The following is a 19394-nucleotide window of genomic DNA, read 5'->3' as shown; positions in this document are numbered from 1 at the left end:
TAGGATGGCAATCATATGCCTTTCTTGGACTGTTATGAAGATTAAATGAAATAACCCAGGACAGTGTTCAACATGAGATAATTCATGCTCAGTAAACGGCAGATGAACTTGAATCATCAGAAAGCCAGGTTCTGTGGCACAGGGACTAAGAGCGGGACGGGAAGAAGGCAGTAGGAGAGCCCTTCAGCGGCTCCCAGCTTTCCTGGAGCCTGGGTCCTAGCCCAGGTCAGCCCTCTCAGAATCAGAGGGCTTCAGAGCCACATGGGACCACACTGCCCCCCTGTGCCCATTTGCCACACTGCGGCTGCATTCAAGCAAAGTTGCCATTTGAGATGCAGAATCAGGCCTGTAGACCACAACTTCACCATTGTCTCTACTCCACTGGAACTCCTCCTGCTGTCTTGTGCTGACTTGGGTGGCTGTAGAAGGCAATTATCTAAGACTGCAACAACCTGTCTTGCCAGTCACCCAAGCAAGCTACCCCCACTAGGAAGCACTTGTCCAACATCCCTGAGCCAGCACTCACCCACAGACAGCCAAATAGTGTAAACACCTGGATCGATTTCAAAATAAACATCCATTGACACCAATCCAGACCTACACAATCAAAATATCTGAGGATGGATCTGGGGATCCATATAAAAAGAAAAACTTTCCCAAAGGAACTTACATTCAGCCGATTTTGAAAACACACTGCTTTAAACTCTTACTGGGCTGCCCTGCAACACCTCTGGGTCTGACTTGGTTTTACAAGTGACACAAGGAGAAAATGGCAGTGCTCTCTGCAATGAAAATAAGTATTCCCACAGAGCTGGAGAAGCAAGGAGGTAAGGAGTGGATGAAAGGAAGCGGACAGAGCAGGAGGTGGAAAAAAGGAGGCCCTGAGGAAGACAGACAGAAAAGAAGGAAAACAGGCAGAGAGAGAGAGAAATGGGAAAGAGGAGGAAAGGGAGGAGGAGGGAGGGAGGGAGGGAGGGAAGGGGGAGAGATGTATTAAGATAGACATGAGAAGGATGCAGCACACTCCTAACCTCATGACGGCACTTTGCTAGGGCAGTAATAACCTGTGCCAAAACAACATAGTAGATTAAGAAAAAAAACTATTTTAATGTTGACATAAGATTCATACCTACAATATGCAAAAACTTCTACATAATGACAAGGATACAAAAAACGCAAAGAAATGAGCAAAGACACGGAGAGAAGATCCAAATACTCAAGACATGAAAAAGTGTTCAGCTCACTAGCAGTTTGGGAAATGCCGATCATTATTATATGCCTATGCTTACTGGCAAAAGTCAGAAAGCCACTTACTTATTGCTGGGTGGGATGTAGGGGAAAGGACTTCTTTAAATCTTGATGGTAAAAGACGTCAATTTTTCCTGAACTTCAAAATGTTATCTGATGTCATCTAACAAAATTTACCACTCAATCAATCCACCTGTTTCATTCTGGGGACTTGCTCTTGAGATAAAAACATCAGGACACATCAGCATTTGCACAAGAATGTGAATTGCAGCATGGTTCCCAGTATAAAAACACCAGTACAAAGAAAAAGGCCAGTAATAATAAGTACTGTTGAATAAACACTGATACATCTAGCCCATTCAATATGGCTTTATACAGCAATTAAAAGGAATGAATAAGAGCCATATTGGAGTTGAAATTTAAGGAGTGAGGTATTGGGTGGAAAACAATTTTTTTTAAAAGGCAAAAATGTTCATAATAGTGCTCCATTTTTGTAAAACAAAGCGACAGAAATTTCTAGTGCATATATGTGTATGTGTATGCAGGGCTGATATTAGCCAGCCCGCACTGATGAAACCATATTGGATATTTCAGCCAGTGCTCACTGTGCGTGGATGGTACTGTGCATACTGCAGCCAGTACATATTTGCTACGTATTTTGAATGTCATTCCTGCACATATGCATTCATGTTACTGTATATAAGCATATAAGAAATATGGAGAAAATATAGGTGGCTATATAGTAGGTGGTTAACATGGACTACTTGGAAAGGAAAGGAGGCTTCTTTAGGTAGGACAAGGGGAACTAAAAGAGGGGATAACCAATCCAATAAGGACAAGAAAAATAAAGACAGTAGGGAAAACGTGTATAACACAGTCACAAATATGCTATGCATTTCTGTAAAATTATATACATGTTTTCAAGTACATAGAATTTTAAAAATATGTGAGAAGCTTGTATTAGTCTGCAGTTGTTGCAATCATGCTGTGTAACAACCCAAACCCCCAAATCTCAGCAATATACAATAAAAACATGTATTTCTCATTCACAGATCTGTGGGTCAGGCTCCAGTCAGCTCCTTGTGTCTCTCATTCTGAAACCAGAACTGCCCGGGGCACGCTCTTCTCGTGGGAAGTGGCAATGGCACAGGAGGGTAAGCTAAGGCACACAAGCACACGTCAAGTCCCTGCTCATGTCTCATTCACTGACACTCTGATGTCTGAAGGAAGTCACATGGCCAACCCAACATCAGCAGGATAATATGCTCTTCCCATAAAGCAGGGGGAGGGAGGGGAGGGAGAGCAAATACTTGCTAAATGAAAATACAATCTCCTCCAGAGTCCTGTGGAAAGCTAGGCAAAGGAGTATGATTTACCATGGAGAGAGAGCTCTCTTGAACAAGAAAAGAGAAGTGAAGACAATGACATGGGCATGTTGGGCAAATGGCCTAGTCAATTGGAGAACACAGATAGCTCTGTCCTGACACCACATCACAACAGATGAGATACTTGCTGGGGAAGAGTGTAAACTGGTGCAACATTTTTGGAAGACTGTTTGATAATGTATCTTAAAATATAAAATGCACAAACTTGAAAAACAAGTCTGCAATATCTCTCCTGGAATGGAACATATCTGTGGCTATACTAGCCAAATTATGTCAAGTAAAGCAATATTTATAGAAGGAAACAAAAACTAGGAAAAATACCTAAATATCAGAAGAAAATGATTCAATAAATCACGCTATATTCATAAAATGTAACATTCTGCAATTGTTAAAAACAAAATACAAGCACTCTACACATGCACAGACCTAGAAATATCTTCAAGATATATTAGTAAGTTTAAAATCAAAGTTCAAAAAACTGAGGAAAGAATATAAGCAGGCAAGTCATACATAAGAAAACCCAAATTGTGAATGAAAATAGAACATGCTCTACTTCACTAATGAGTAGGGATTTGGAATTACAAATACAGTAAGACACCATTCCACCCTCGGAAAAATTGATTTTAAAAATCTGACAATACCAAGTGTTGACAAAAATGTAGAACAGCAGGAACTCTTACACGGTAGCAATAGTATCATTCACAAGTAATAAAGGAAACTGCCTCTTGAAACTTCTACTCAACAAGGGAACAGCTGATGATATAGAAGGTTTCAGAGCACATCTGAGTCAGGAGCTCACTCACCTGGGTGTCGGCGGGCCTCGGGTCCTTGCTGGCTGAGAGCTGGAGACATCAGTTTCTTGCCACCTGGGCCTCTCCATAGGACTACTTCCCACATGACAACTCGATTCCTGCAGATGGAGGGCTTTGTGAGAAGCAGAGCAAGCAACGGCATGCAAAGCTCAGGTCACAGTCCCTCTGCAACCTAATCTCATAAATGACATCCCATCATTGTGTTCTATTTGTTAGAAGCAAATCTTAGGTCCGACTACACTCAAGGGGATGGGATTACACAGGGCATCAGTACTGAGAGGCCAGGATCCTTGAAACCGATTTTAGAGACTGCCTAACACAATATCACTTGAGCCCCTGAAGCCAGCCATGCCTGAAACTAGATTTCTCCTGTTCTGCTCAGTTATGAGAGGTAATACATTCTCACTTTGTAAAAATCAGTCCAAGTTGGGTTTCTGTCATGTCATGTGTAGCCCAAAGAGCCCTTTACTAAAACATTAATATGCACCCTGAAGGCAAACATCATCACCAATAACACAAGAGCAGCAAGAGAGAGGTCATCAGACAAGCTTTCCTTGGAGTGAACACAATTGTTTTTTAGGTTTTTAAAAATTATTATTTATTTTTTGGCGGTTCTATGCCCAGTGCCTACCAAGCAGAATCCTTAACTGTTCTGTACAATCCTTGATGGTATTTTTGGGCTTATTCTGCCTAGTTATAAAAATCTAACATTCTCAGATTCTTCTCAGCTAATTTAGCATGCCTGTGTGCAGTGTGAGAGCATGCCAAATGCAGAGCTTTCCTGCCAAAAATGACAGTGACTAGAATTAGACCATCAGGAGTGCAATTAGCTTAGACATGCTATTAACACCCCAACCATGAACACAGAAGGAAAAGCTGGAAAAAAATTGGAAGTTAAAAGAAAAATAAGTTAGCTCAGTTAATGGCAAACAACAAAATAAATTTCTACCCCAACTTTGTTGTGGTTGTTTATAAATGATGCAAAATTTTAACAATCACTTGCATAAGTGTAGAAGAAAAACAACCTATCATGTATCTCTGGCTAATTAGTAAACTATACTATGGATAACACTGAGATTTGAAAATTCTCCCTTCTATACCCAGCCTTAAAATGTATTCTCTTTAGCACCCAATCATGGTGGATGATACCACTTATCTCTCAGATACTCAATCACAACATGAAAGCTGGATGACTTGGTTTGCTTTATAAAAGAGATCATCTGTGTATGTAATGCCTAAATGTGTGTGTGTGTGTGTGTGTGTGTGTGTGTGTGTGTGTGTGTGTATCTGATTTAAAGACAGTGTCTTACTGTATTGCCCAGGCTAGAGTACAGTGGCTATTCACAAGTGCAATCTTAGCACACTGCAGCCACAAACTGCTGGACTCAAGTGATTCTCCTTCCTCAGCCTCCCAAGTAGCTGAGAGAACCACTACACTCACCTCATAAAATACATTATTTTTAAAAATTCCAGACGCTTTTTTTTTTTTTTTTTTTTGAGACAGGGTCTCACTCTGTTGCTCAGGCTGGAGTGCAGTGGCATGATCTTGGCTCGCTGTAGCCTCAATCTCCTGGGCTCAAGAGATTCGCCTACCTCAGTCTCCTGAGTTGCTGGGACCACAGGTGCACCCTACCATGTCCAGCTAATTTTTTTTCTTTTTTGTAGAAATAGGGTCTCACTACGTTGCCCAGACCAATCTTGAACTCCTGGGCTTAAACAACCCTCCCACACCTTAGCCTCCCGAAGTGCTAAGATTACAGGTATGGGCCACCACACCTGGCCAGTGATTATATTTTTAACAGAAGATGCTCACATGCACAGCAGTGTTCCACTTTCCTCTATAGCAGGGGTTGTCAAACTTGAGTATGCTTCCAAATCATCTGGGGGGACTTGCTGAAACGCAGATGGCCTGTTGAAACCCATCCCTGAGTTTCTGATTTGGTTGGTCTGGGGTAAGAACCTAGAATCTGCATTTTGAACCCGTTTCCAGGTGATGCTTTTGCCAGTCGAGGACCAGTGCTCCAAGAGTTGAAGGGAACGTGTTCCTCTCACAGCCACTCTCCGACGCCTGGCTCACTCACGCCTAGCACTCTCACTGTTCTCTGGCATTGCTAATTCTCTGACCGCCATCCTTCTCTTTCAGTTCTATTTCTCCTAGCCACCAAGAAAGGCAACCCAACTCTGTGACATTTCAGGCATTTGTTAGCTTAAAAAAATTAATTTCTAGGCCAGGCACAGTGGCTCATGCCTGTAATCCCAACTCTTTGGGAAGCCGAGGTGGGTGGATCACAAGGTCAGGAGATCAAGACCATTCTGGCCAACATGGTGAAACCCCATCTCTACTAAAAATACAAAAATTAGCTGAGTGTGGTGGTATGCACCTGTAATCCCAACTACTCAGGAGGCTGAAGCAGACAAATTGCTTAGATCAGGGAGGCAGAGATTGCAGTGACCCGGGATCACATCACTATACTCCAGCCTGGCAACAGAGTGAGAGTCCATCTCAAAAAAAAAAAATTTATTTCTGATGACTTCTGTTTTATTCTAAATAAATTTTCCCTTTTGTATCTAGTTTTCCTTCCTAATTTTGTGCTCTTTTGCTTACAGATCACTGACACACACACAATTATGTCAACCTCAGGCCCCACCGGACTAATAGTCCATTATCGCATTGCTATAAGAAATACCTGAGACTGGGGAATGTATAAGAAAAGAGGTTTAATTGGCTTATGGTTCTGCAGGCTGCACAGGAAGCATAGAGGTTTCTGCTTCTAGGGAGGCCTCAGGAAGCTTCCGGTCATGGCAGAAGGTGAAAGGCGAGCAGATGTTTCACATGATGGAAGAAAGAGCAAAGAGAGCAAGGCAGGAGGTGTCACACACCTTTAAATCACCAGATCCCACCAGAACTCACTATCATGATGACAGTAGCAAGAGGATGGTGCTAAACCATTTACAAGAAACACCTCCATGATCCCATTGCCTCCCACAAGACCCCACCTCCAACACTGAGAATTACAATTGAACATGAGATTTGGGTGGGGACACAGAGCCAAACTGTATCACCCACAAAACCTGGACTTGCTTCATTGCATGTAGCTCTTCATGGGAGGAGCCTGAGAGAGGGTAACTACCTAAAGTAGATGTTCAACATCTCCACAAACTCCCCCTTCACCCTCTTCTGGACAGACAGAGGGAAACTCCTCCAAAGGCGCTGACTTCTAGAAGGAGACCTGTCCTAAGCACTGAGCTCCTGGAGGGAGGTTGGTCGCATGCCTTCAGCATGGCAAGAGGAAGTGACCCCTCCCCGCCAAAACCCTGCCACTAACACCAGCCAGGACATTTCCAATGCCTCCAGGGCCCGAGGCCAGGTGAAACCAGAAGGGCCAGGATACCTGTGAAGATTTAACAGCTGGTGCAGTACCACAGCAGGTATTAAATTAAGTCGTGTTTTGAATATTCTCCCTGGAAGCCCAAAGATCTAGGGATAGAGCCAGAGAGAACTGTGACATTTAGCCCAGTCTGACTTTCACCCAGGCACTGCTCCCCTGGCTTATTTATTTACCCGATCACGGGTGCTCTCCCCAACAAGAAGGTAAGCATCTTAATAGCAGCAGCTTTGGCCATCGGCATTATACGTCAAAATAGAAAGCAATGCACTGCAGGGCTTTTTTTCAGTCTTGGGTAAGACTGAACTTGAAATCAGAAACTACGTGTTTCAAAAATGATCATGAAGAAACATAAAAAAAAAGAAAATACTATCATCACAAATGCTTTGAGAATACCAAGGCTAGCTCGTCTCACAGAAACTAAAAAAATGCATCTTAGCCAAGTTGGAGTAAAGGCCCTTTCAAGCCAGATCATCAAACTGGGTGCTTCATTTGCCACAGGAATTCTTGCGAAATTCTATGTTAACTGCCATGGTTTACTTTATATAAGCCTTAACCTAGAGACTATGACACTTGTTTTACTTTTTGCTGGATAAATTGAATTTTCTCATTGTACATTTGTTATGGAAAATTTGGTTACCATAAATCTTACATTATTTAACCAATTATTGGTGACTTCTCTAATCATATTATAACTAACCAAGCCAGGACTATAAAAAGTGGTGTAGATTCACTTGCAGTTAGAAAAATCAACATGAACTTTTCCCCTTCACATTAAGTCATGTAAAGTGGGTTGACTGTTTCTTTATTAGCTTTTTAAAATAATGATAATAGCAGAATAGTTTTAAAAAGCAACACAAGAGCTTGACACTTTTTCCGCCTGTATCCCAGCATCTAAAAGAGTGTGCAGTACTTAATATGTGTTCTGTAAATGTTTGTTGACTGCCTTACTCATTGGTTTCTGATTAACACTGAGAGGAAAATTATTCGTTAGCACAGGGCTCAACTGTAAGTCAAAACGTTAGAGTAGAACTTTCCTGGGGTTCTCTGAAATAATTTTTATCAATTTGCCTCAAATCTTTAAAATGTCTATGCGTTCCTCAAATACATAACTTATGATCATGAAGGAGGCTGAATCCAGTGAGAGATGAAATGCAGTTATGAACCATATCCTTTAAAACTGTTGGTCCCAATACATGAAGCAGTAAATCAGGAGGCCACTAGAGGGCAACAAGGGCCACGAATTTATTCCCGCACCAAGAGAGCCCACTGAGGGTATGGGAATGACCTAATTCCCATTTAGGCCCAGTTTCTATGAGACAGGGCAGAGGTGAGAACATTGCTGAAAAAAACAATGAAGACAGAGATGGATGATTTTCTTTTAAATCCAAATTAGCAAAGCACATTAATCAAATAGGAAATGCTTAAAAGTCATGGACACAGGGATCAGAGAACAATCACATTACTAGCAGTGTTAAATGTAAGGTTGAAAATATCAAAGGCCAGGGAGAATATGCAAAATCAATACCTGAATCACTAGAAATTCAAGAATATGAAGACAGAAAGCAGAGGGCACATGGTCTGGTAAACCTGGGCTGACCCTCTCAGCCTGAATGAAGAACTGATTCGAATCCCCTGCAGCCACTCGATATTCCTGAACTATGTCCTGTGATGAAGAAAAACCATTTTAGGCATTTGGGATTTCTCTAACTTCCAACACTGTCCATCATTCCAGAAGGCAGTATGCATTTACTAAGCACACCATCTTAACCTCTCTGTATCTCATCTCACTTCCCTTGTCTGTTCATTGGCGCTAATAACGATAGTTCAAAGTGGTTGCTCTTTTTATATGAAAAATTCAATAGAGACTTCTCATTATACAAAATGCAGTAATTTAAGCTAATCCAGACAAAACATATCAAACATTTCTCCTGACACGCAGGCACCATTTACAATGCACTCAACCAGTCAGCCTGGTTACAACCAGTCACATAACCTTGATGTTCCACGATTCTTGACAAGATTTGGTTGGGGGTGGGGAGTGATGGGAGGAGGTGAGATGTATAATAGAAATTTGCCTCATTTCAAACTTTGCACACAAGGCAAGATTTTATTAATATCTTTATGCACCATATCAAATTTCCATTAATTATATTTTAATTAAATTAGCATGCCCTGTACCTACCCCAAGACTGTTGTAAAATTGAAGAGTCCTGGGCATAAAGTAGACCTTGATAAATCTCAGCTGTTTATATAAGTCAGCTATGGCTGCATAAAAAAGACATCCAGAACCCCATGGCTTAAAACAACAGAAATCTGTTAATTCTCCATCTGCCAGTCAGCTGGGGAGGTGGCTAGTCTAGGCCAGGCAGGGCTGGGCAGTTCAGTTGGTCTCTGTTGGACTCATTCATACATCTGTAGGCAGCTAGGGACTGAATTCTCTAGGCAGAACGTAGCTCAGCTCCACCTATCTTTCCATTCCTTTGGGATTAGCAAACTAGTCACTGCAATAACAGAAGTGCAAGAAGGCAATGGGAAAACACCAACACTTGAGAATCAGACTCAGGACTGGAGAACGAGCACTTTTGCCCCATGCTATTAGCCACACCAATCACATGGCCAAGGCCAGATTCAAGGATGGGGAAAGAGAGTTTGCTAGCTGATATATACTATGCATCTTTATTTTTATTTTTTATTTTTTTGAGATAGGGTTTTGCTCTCGGCCGGGCTGGAGGGCAGTAGTGCAACCTCAGCTCACTGTAGCCTGGGTCTCCTCTCACTTCAGGGCTCAAGCTTATTCCCCCACCTCAGCCTCCCAAGTAGCTGGGACTACAGGCACACATCACCATGCCTGGCTGATTTTTGTATTTTTTGTAGAGATGGGGTTTTGCAATGTTTCCCAGGTTGATCTCAAACTCCTGGGCTCAAGCAATCCTCCCATCTCAGCTACCAAAGTGCTGGGATTACAGATGTGAGCTACCACCTTCAGCACTTTTTTTAAAATTGTCTGTCTCCTACAACTAGAATGTGAATGCCCTTAAAACAGGGATTGTTATTCCCATTTCACCATTGAGGAAATGGAGGTATGGAAAAGCCATGTAGCTATGAAGTGACAGAAGCAAGATCGAATTAAGAGAATTTGGATCCAAAGCCCATGCTATTAATCACTACACTATATTAACTCTCCTCATAAAATATATGTAAGTAATTGTATGCTGTGAAAGATTCTCAGCCCCAAATTGGGTCTAAATATCATAACCCTTTTTTCCTGAAGCAAGACTGTCTGGAGGAAGCATCAAATTACTGTTTACTATTGGATCAGATGGTAACACAGAAGGGATGCATTGAGAACACTGTGTTTATGAGAAAGACTCTAAGAGTTCAGGAAACAACCCAGAAAGATCATGTGGTCCATCCCTCCGCCTCCAGGCAGGGCTGCACGTGAGTCTTATTAGAAGTACTTCAGTCAGCTATAATTTTTAGCCTTCAGAGACTATTTCCACAGCCACTCTGGAAATGCATATCAGTGTCTCATAATTCCATCAGCAAATTTTCTTAACGTTAGACCTAAATCATTCCGGTTAATTGCACTATGATTTGGATCAGCTCTCCTTTGTAAGGTATAGATCAGGGGTTGCAAACTGTCAGACTATGGGCTGAAGCCATCCTGCAGACATATTGTGTTTTGCCTGCACTGACAAAAACGTTTAAATAATTGCCAACGTTTAAAAATAGGGAGAATTCTATTAAAATTCCAGCTCTTTTCAAAATAAGTTCCCTGAAAGGGTTTGCTTATAAGCAGATCTAATCTTTTCTACTCTTTTTGAGTTTGGTGAAAGTCACCTATAAAACCTTCTGAACTTGGTGTCTTCTTCAAGGGATGCCATTAACAACTAATCCAGTCTGGTGAGGAGCACAAAACTATTCATTTTTCTACTTATCCTTGAGTCAGTTGAGTTGTATTTTTCTAGGAATGTAATAATTTAATCTAAGCCTTCCAATTTCTTGGCAAAAAGTTGTTCATAATTTCCTTTTACTATTGTAATGTGTGCAGCATCTGCCGTCTTATTTCCCTTTTCCTTCCTATTCTTGTTATTTATGTCTTTTCTCTTCTTTATGGGCGATTTTGCCTGAAGTCTATTTTATTGCTTTTTTTCTATGAACCAGTTATTGGTTTTGTTGATCTTCTCTACTGCATCTTTCCTTCCTGTGTCAATATACTGCTCTTATTATTTCTAAACTGCCCTTTTGCTTTGGGTATGATATGCCAGGTTTATTCTTACCTTTTTTTAAGTTGGAATCTTAGTTCACTGATGTTAAGCCTTTCTTTTCTGATATAACCACTTGAACTATTCATTTCTGGGTGCCATTTTAGCTGTGCCTCACCAGTTTCGATATGTTGTATGTTATTGTTCAACTTTAAAATATTTAAATTTACATAGGAATTTTTTCCTTTGACCCATGAGGTGTGATGGATTTGGTAAACTGGCATTTATCCTCTTTCTACACTACAGAAGTACTACAGAGTCCAAAAAGTGAAAAACTTTATATGTCAGACTCCCCTGCAGTTACAGTTCTGAATGTGAATTAGGTTCTTCTTTTGGACGCACCTGCCCATGATTTTAAAGGAGGAACAGAAGTAAACATCCTCTTCCTGCTGACAGGCAAGGTCATGGAATGTTTTGTTTTTCTTCCACAGCACTCCATGTCTAGTCTCTCTGGGTTTTTTGAGCGTCGAAGAGTTGGTTTCGATGGTAGCAGCACTGAACTCAGAGTTCTCATGCACAGGCACTGGCTTTGCGGGGTGGGGAAGCTGTGATGGCAGCAGGGGCTGCTTCCTGATCCCTGGGCTATGACCTGACCTGAATGTTCATATCCCCTCCAACTCATACATTGACATCTATCCTCTAAAGCAAGTGTTAAGAGGTAGGAGTCTTTGGGAGGTGATTATGTCATGAGGATTCCACACTCACAGATAGGATTAGTGCCCTTAAAAAAGAGGCTTACCATGTGCAGTGGTAAGCTTCACATCTGTAATCCCAGAACTTTGGGAGGCTGAGGCAGGAGGATCACTTGAGCCTAGGAGTTTAAAACCAACCTGGACAACACAGTGAAACCGTGTCTTTACAAAAAATACAAAAACTTGCTGGGCGTGGAGGTGTGCTTCTGTAGTCCCAGCTACTTGGGAGGCTGAGGTGAGAAGACAGCTTAAGGAAAGGAGGTTGAGGCTGCAGTGAGCTGTGATCACACCAGTGCACTCCAGCCCAGGCAACAGAGCAAGACCCCATCTCAAAGAAAAAAAAAAAAAAANAAAAAAAAAAAAAAAAACCTAAGAAAAGAGTCTTCCACCATATGAGGACATCATGGAAAGGTGTCACTTATGAAACAGGCCCTCACCAGACACAGACTCTTCTGGTGCTTTGATCTTGGACTTTCCAGACTCCAGAACAGTGAGCAATAAATTTCTGTTGTTTATAAATTACCCAGTCTAAGGTATTTTGTGAGAGCAGCCCAAACAGACTGAGATGCCTGGATCACAGCCTGGTGGCCTGTTCAACACAACAGTTCCCAGTATCACCACAGCTGCCACAGGAAACCTGCACAACGCCCTGGTTCCCATCCTCCCACCCTGGCAGGGTCCAAGGCAGTATCCTTGGGATATTACTCTGGGCACCATCTCTATAAACCCCACCTAAAGTTCAATTCTCCGTACCTCCCAACAATTTTGTAATCACCTGATTCCTAGTATGAAGACCTTTTCTGCTCAATATAGTTACAGTGATTTTTGGATTTGAGCACTGAATGATAAAGAGGATTTTTTTAGTTTTAGATATTTATATCTCACAATTGGATTGTTGTCAGAGAATATGTTCTGTACAATACTGAATTTTCAAAATTTGTAGAAGCTAGATTTGTGATCTAGCATGTGGACAATTTTATTAATATTTTATATGTACTAGCAAAAGATGTATATTCTCCAACTGTTTATATATGTTGTTTATGTAGTGTGTGCTAATTGTGCTGTTCAAATCTCCTATATCTCACTGATTTTTGTCTGCTTAAAATCTTGTCCTATAATGATGGATTTGTCACTTTCTCCTGGTAGATTTGTCATTTTGCTTAAAATATGGTGATACTGCATTATTAGATACATACAAGTTTTGAATTATTATAACTTTCCAGTAAAGTCTATCTTTAATTATTATGCAGTTACCAGATTTTCTATCCTTTGACTTTACACCTTTTTGTATCCTTATGCCTAATTTAATGGCATAGTTTTACTTATTTTAAATCCAATCTGACATTCTTACCTTGTAACTAGATTGTGGTCCATTTACCTTCATTGAGATTAAAGGTAAGTCTCCATTTATTTTACCATCTTAGTTCTCATTTTCTACAGATCCCTACTATAGATTACTGACTGTAGGTTTCTACTGATCTACTGATTGTTGTGCTCATTTTCTCTCCCCTCCTCTTGTTTCACTCCCAGATGTTTTAAGATGCATATTCTTATAAAGACTAAATTTAATCAACATCCTTACCATCCTCCCAAACAATACTAGAAGGATAGAATATGTTTTCACTAATTGTAACAGTAATAACTTATATGCTATTTTTGTTCAGTATTTTGGGCCTATTTTGTTTTGCCTCCACAAATACAGACTTATTAATATCATTATGTTACAGGGTCCATGTTAGTTTACAGATATCCACACATTTACCAGTGTCTGTGTTCATCATTCTTTTTTACCTTTCTGGAACCTTCTCTTTTTTCCAGAAGTTCATCCTTGAATTTTCTTCTGGTAAAGGTCTATCGGTAAATGCTCAAATTTGGTTTTTCTAAAAATCTCTTAATTTTGAGAAATATGGTGTGAGTATGGAATTATGGTTTGAAGTTATTTTCTATTATTGAATTGAAGCTATTATGCTACTGTTTACTGGTTTCCATTTCTGCTATTAAGAACCAGTCTTCTTAAATAGAAAACTTAATAGACCAATAATAAGTAAAGAGATTAAATCAGTAATAAAAAGTCTCCCAACAAAGAAAAAGCTCAGGGCTGGATAGTTTCACTGCCACTCTACCAAACTTATAAAGAATAACTAACACCAATTTTCCTCAAACTTCCAGAAAGTTGAAGAGAAGGGAATTATCCCTAACTCATTCTATGATCCCAGCATCATCCTGATACCAAAACCGGACAAGAACAGAAAAAAAGGAAACTATAGGCCAATATCCTTGATGAACACAGAGACAAAAATCCTCACCAAAATACTAGCAAAATGAAACCAACAGCACATCAAAAAGATAATACACCATGATCAAACAGGAAATATCCCAGGGATGCAAGGGATGGCTCAACATGATTTATCAATAGAATCAAAAACAAAAACCATCCAATCATCTCAAAAGACACAGAAAAAGAATTTGATAACATTCAACATCTCTTTTTGATAAAAGCCCAACAAGCTAGGCATAGAAAGAACACATCTCATCATAACAAAGACACAAATCCACAGCTAACATCATGCTTAGTGGGAAAAGCTCAAAGCCTTTCCTTTAAGAACTGCAATAAGACAACGATGTCCATTTTCACCACCCTTATCAAACATAGTACTGGAAGTCCTAAGCAATCAGGCAAGAGAAATAAATAAAAGGCATCCAAATACAAAACAAGGAAGTCAAATGTTCCCTCACTGCAGATGGCATGATTTTCTATTTAGAAAAACCTAAAGACTCTACCAAAAAAACTCATCAATCTAATAAATTAATTCAGTAAAGTTGTAGAATACAAAAATAAACATCTAAAATCAGTTGCATATCTATATACCAATAACAAACTAGCTGAAAAAGAAAAGCAAGATGACAACTCCATTTACAACGGCTACCAAAAAAAAAAAAAAAAAAACCTAGGAATAAATTTATCCAAGGAGGTAAAAGACCTCCACAAGGAAAACTATAAAACACTAATGAAAGAAATTAAAGAGGACACAAATGCAAAGAAATCCAATGCTCATGGATAAGAATTCATATTGTTAAAATGATCATACTAGCCAAAGTAATCTACAGATTCAATGTAATCCCTATAAAAACACTGATAACATTTTTCACAGAAACAGAAAAAACAATTTTAAAATTTATATGGAACCCTAAAAGAGCCCAAATAGCCAAAGCAATCCTGAGGAAAAAGAACAACATTGAAGGCATCACATTATCTAACTCCAAAATATATTACAAGGCTATAATAAACAAAACAGCATGATAGTGATATAAAAATAGACACACAGATCAATGAAACAGAAGCAAGATGCCAGAAATAAATTTACGTATTTAAATGCAACTAACTTTTGACAAAGGCAACAAGGACATACACTGGAAAAAGGACAGTCTCTTCAATAAATAGTGTGGGCAAAACTGAATATCCATATGCAGAAGAATAAAATTGAACCTCTGTCTCACTATATACAAAAATCAACTCAAAAATTGATTAAGGACTTAAATGTTAAGATCCAAAACTATAAAACTACTAGAAGAAAATTTAGGGAAACACTAAGAATTCACCTAGGCAAAGATTTTATGAGTAAGACTTCAAAAGCACAGGCAACAAAATGTATATCTATATAGACAAATGAAACTATATTAAACTAAAAGGCTCCTGCACAGCAAAAAAAGCAATCAACAGAGTGAAGAAAAAACCTGTTGAATGGGATAAAATACTTGCAAACTATTCATCCAACAAGGGACTAATATCCAAAACATACAAAGAACTCAACAGCAAAAGAGAAAAAAAAAAAAACTAAATTTAAAAATGGGCAAAGGACATGAATAGACATTTCTCAAAAGAAGACATACAAATGGCCAACAGGTGTATTTAAAAATCCTCAACATCACTAATCATGAGGGAAATGCAAATCAAAACTACAATGAAATATAATCTTGCCCCAGTTAGAATAGCTATTACCAAAAAGACAGAAAAGATGCTGAGGAGAAAGCAGAGAAAAGGGGATTCTTATACTCTGTTGGTGGGTATATAAAGTAGCCATTATGGAAAACAGTATGGGTATTAAAAAAAAAAAAAAAAAAAAAAAAAAAAAAAAAAAAAAAAAAAAAAAAAAAAAAAAAAACCTAAAAATAGAGCTATCACATAATCCAGCAATCCCACTAGTGGGTATTTACCAAAGAAAAAGGAATCAGTATATCAAAAAGATGATGCCTGTACACCCAATAGTAAAGATATGGAATCAACCTATGTGTCCATCAACAGATGAATGAGTAAAAAAAATGCAGTAATATATACCCAATGGAATACTGTCTAGCCATGAAAAAGAATCCTGCCATTTGCAGCAACATGGATGAAATTGGAAGTCATCATATTAAGTGAAATAAGCCAGCACAGAGAGACAAATATCACATGTACTCATGCATGTGGGAGCTAAAAAAATTTCATCTTGTGAAGGCAGAAAGAATAATAGTTGCCAGAGACTGGGAAGGGTATAGGGGCAAGGAAAATGAAGAGAGGTAGGTTTATGGGTATGAACATACAGTTAAATAGTAGGAATACATTCTAATGTTTGTAGCAGAGTAGGGTGACTAGAGTTAACAACAATGTGTTATATATTTCAAAGTCACTAGAAAACTTAAAATACTCTCAACACCTAGAAATGATAAATGCTTGAGGCAGTGGATGTCCTAAATACTGACTTGATCATTACACAGTCTGCATGCATAACAAAATATTACACGTTCCTGGTAAATATATATAAATATCACGTATCAAAAAAATTGGGCCAAGCACAGTGGCTCATACCAGTAATTCCAGCACTTTGGGAGCACGAGGCAGGTGGATCACTTGAGGTCATGAGTTTGAGATCAGCCTGGCCAACGTGGTAAAACCCTGTCTCTACTAAAAATACAAAAATTAGCTGGGCGTGGTGTCACATGCCTGTAATCCCAGCTACCTGGGAGGCTGAGGTGGGAGAATTGCTTGAACCCAAGAGGCAGAGGATGCAGTGAGCCAAGATCTCACCACTGCACTCCAGCCTGGGTGACAGAGCGAGACTCTATCTCAATAAAAAACAAAACAAAAACAAAAAATTAAGACTCAACCTTCTCTAATTGCTGTTTCATTTTAATATGGCTATTTGTAAGATCTCAACTTTGTTCTCTTGTTCCATGGTTTGCTTATGGTGTGCCTTGGTAGATTTATTTCTATCTATACTACTTGATATTTCTTGGTCTTTCTATATCTGATGAAATCTACTTTTATCAAATGTGGAAAATTCTCAGCCATTGTCTCTTTAAACATTGCCTCACTGACATTGTCTCCTGAAATTCTGCTGGTCACCTATTAGACTCTCTTCCCTATCCTCTAGGTCTTGTTACCTGTCTCATTTTTCTGTCTTTATCCCTCTGGTCTGCATTATGGATAATTTCTTTGAATTTATTTTCCCATTCACTAGTTCTCTCCTCAGCTTCATCTAAAATCTGATATTTAATCTATCCTTGAAGTTTTCATTTTCAATTATTAATTTTTTATTGCTAGAAATTTTATTCCTTTGGCAAATTTGCTTGGTCATGCCTTACAGTCTCTTTCCCAATCATATTTTCAAGTTGCTTTTATTTAGACATATTACATATGGCTATTTTATACTTTACATCTGATAATTTTAATGCTCAGTCTTTAGAGTCTGTTTCTGACATCAATTTTTCCAACTAGCATTCAGTCAGGTGCCTCATTTCCTTTTTCTTTTTAAATTTTGTGACCCTAAAATTCTCCTTACTTAAAAGTAAAGAAATTCACAATAGGAAATCTCTGAAACGGTTGTTCAGTTTGCAATCCTCCAGAAAGTTTTTATGTTTGCTTCTGCCATTTCCCTGAGGACACTATCAACCCTGAACCTTTTTTTTTTTTTTTTTTTTTGTTTGAAGTCTCGCTCTTTCCCCCGAGTGCAGTGGCACAATCTCAGCTCATCAGTACAGCAAAGGGATGCCTGCACACTCTCTGCCTCCTGGGTTCAAATATTCTCCCACCTCAATCTCCCAAGTAGCTGGGATTACAGGTGCGTGCCACCACACCCAGCTAATTTTTGTATTTTTAGTAGAGACACAGTTTCACCATGTTGGCCAGGCTGGCCACGAACTCCTGACCTCAGGTGATCCGCCCGCCTCAGCCTCCCAAAGTGCTGGGATTACAGGCATGAGCCACTGCACCCAGGCTCAACCCAAAACCATTCTAAATATAATTATCTGTTTGAGGGTTGGTTTTGTTTTTTTACTACATAGATTACATAAATTTGGACCACAACTCTAAGAGAGCCAGCTTGTCATTACAAATTCTTATGGGAGATATTTTTCTTCCCTTCCATCCAGTGCCAAGGTTGAAACAGGCAAGTCTCCTTACTAACCTCTTCAGCATATTAGGTTCATTTATTGCTCACTCCTACCATCAGATTGTAGCCCGCTGGGTTCTCATCCTTCTGCAGAAGAGTCTCCTAACAGACTCACCCATTGGGCATGCCCTACCCTTATTGCCTACCCCGTGACCTCCCCTGAAACTATCAAAAAGGAAACCGAAAGTCTCCTGTCTGTAGCGGAAACGCTTAGTATTACTTCACAGGATTCCGGCTTCCTTCTTGTGTTTTGACCTCTGCAGATGTTTTTTAAAGAAGCTCAGTATTAAATGTTTTAAAGATGTTGGTTTGCCTAACATTTTCAAGTGGAAGATAGAGTATCTAATCTTCCATATGGACAGAAACAGCTATCCCACCCCATAAGGAGTAGGTCACCAGGAGAGTGGTGGGGGTGGAGGCGGGGGTTAGGGGGTACTCTGATTATGAGTCCACAAGTGGCCAGTGGCAGAGGTAGTTCTGGGCCACTAATCCTGGGGCCAGTTTGGCCTCTGCAAGATTCTAAGAGCAGCAACTACTAAGGAGTCAGCCTTAGGAGGGTGTGACTATCCAAAACCACATAAGATGCTTAGAATTACCTTTTGCTAAAGACCTGCTGCCACGACAAAGCTTCTCCTTATAGATGTATTCTAACTAACATATGAAATTACAAAGAGACTGTTGCTTCAGAATATCACCCTTTTGTAACAGGCAGTGAGTTAGTGCATTTAGACATCGAGAAGCGATGCCTGTTAGCGGGCATCTAACGTCATGCACATAAAAGAGATAGAGATTATGAGATGAAAGAAGCCTCACCACCTAGCATCTTACCAAGGCTCAAGCCCAAAGGTGAGCCAGCCTCTGAATCCACCTGCCCATCTGCAGGATCACAAAAGTCAGAGGAACATGGGAGATGACCACGCACATGCAATCTAAGATTCAGACCACAGGTCAAGTGGCCCAGATTCTTAAGCCCATACATTTAAAGGAAAAGGAAAAGATGGAGGGGAATGTGTAAAAAAGACTAACATGGCCAGGCACTGTGGCTCACACCTGTAATCCTCGCACTTCGGGAGGCCAAGGCGGGTGGATCACTTGAGGTCAGGAGTATGAAACCGGCCTGGCCAACATGGTGAAACCTCATCTCTACTAAAAATACAAAAAAAAAATAGCTGGGT

The 19394-nt window shown here is 39.8% G+C and overlaps 1 long non-coding RNA gene across 1 annotated transcript in view; it reads right to left on the bottom strand.

Annotated features, from left to right (window-relative positions):
* The window catches only part of LOC119469030, a 123690-nt gene that overhangs the window by 85939 nt on the left and 18357 nt on the right, over positions 1-19394 (bottom strand). The window contains exon 2 of the long non-coding RNA XR_005197853.1: positions 3437-3543. This is a non-coding gene — a long non-coding RNA (uncharacterized LOC119469030). The remainder of the gene's footprint in view (positions 1-3436; positions 3544-19394) is intronic.

This window comes from Cebus imitator, unplaced genomic scaffold (genome assembly GCF_001604975.1).
Source record: "Cebus imitator isolate Cc_AM_T3 unplaced genomic scaffold, Cebus_imitator-1.0 Scaffold550, whole genome shotgun sequence".
NCBI lineage: Eukaryota > Metazoa > Chordata > Mammalia > Primates > Cebidae > Cebus > Cebus imitator.
This window is presented reverse-complemented; position numbering and strand designations above follow the sequence as displayed.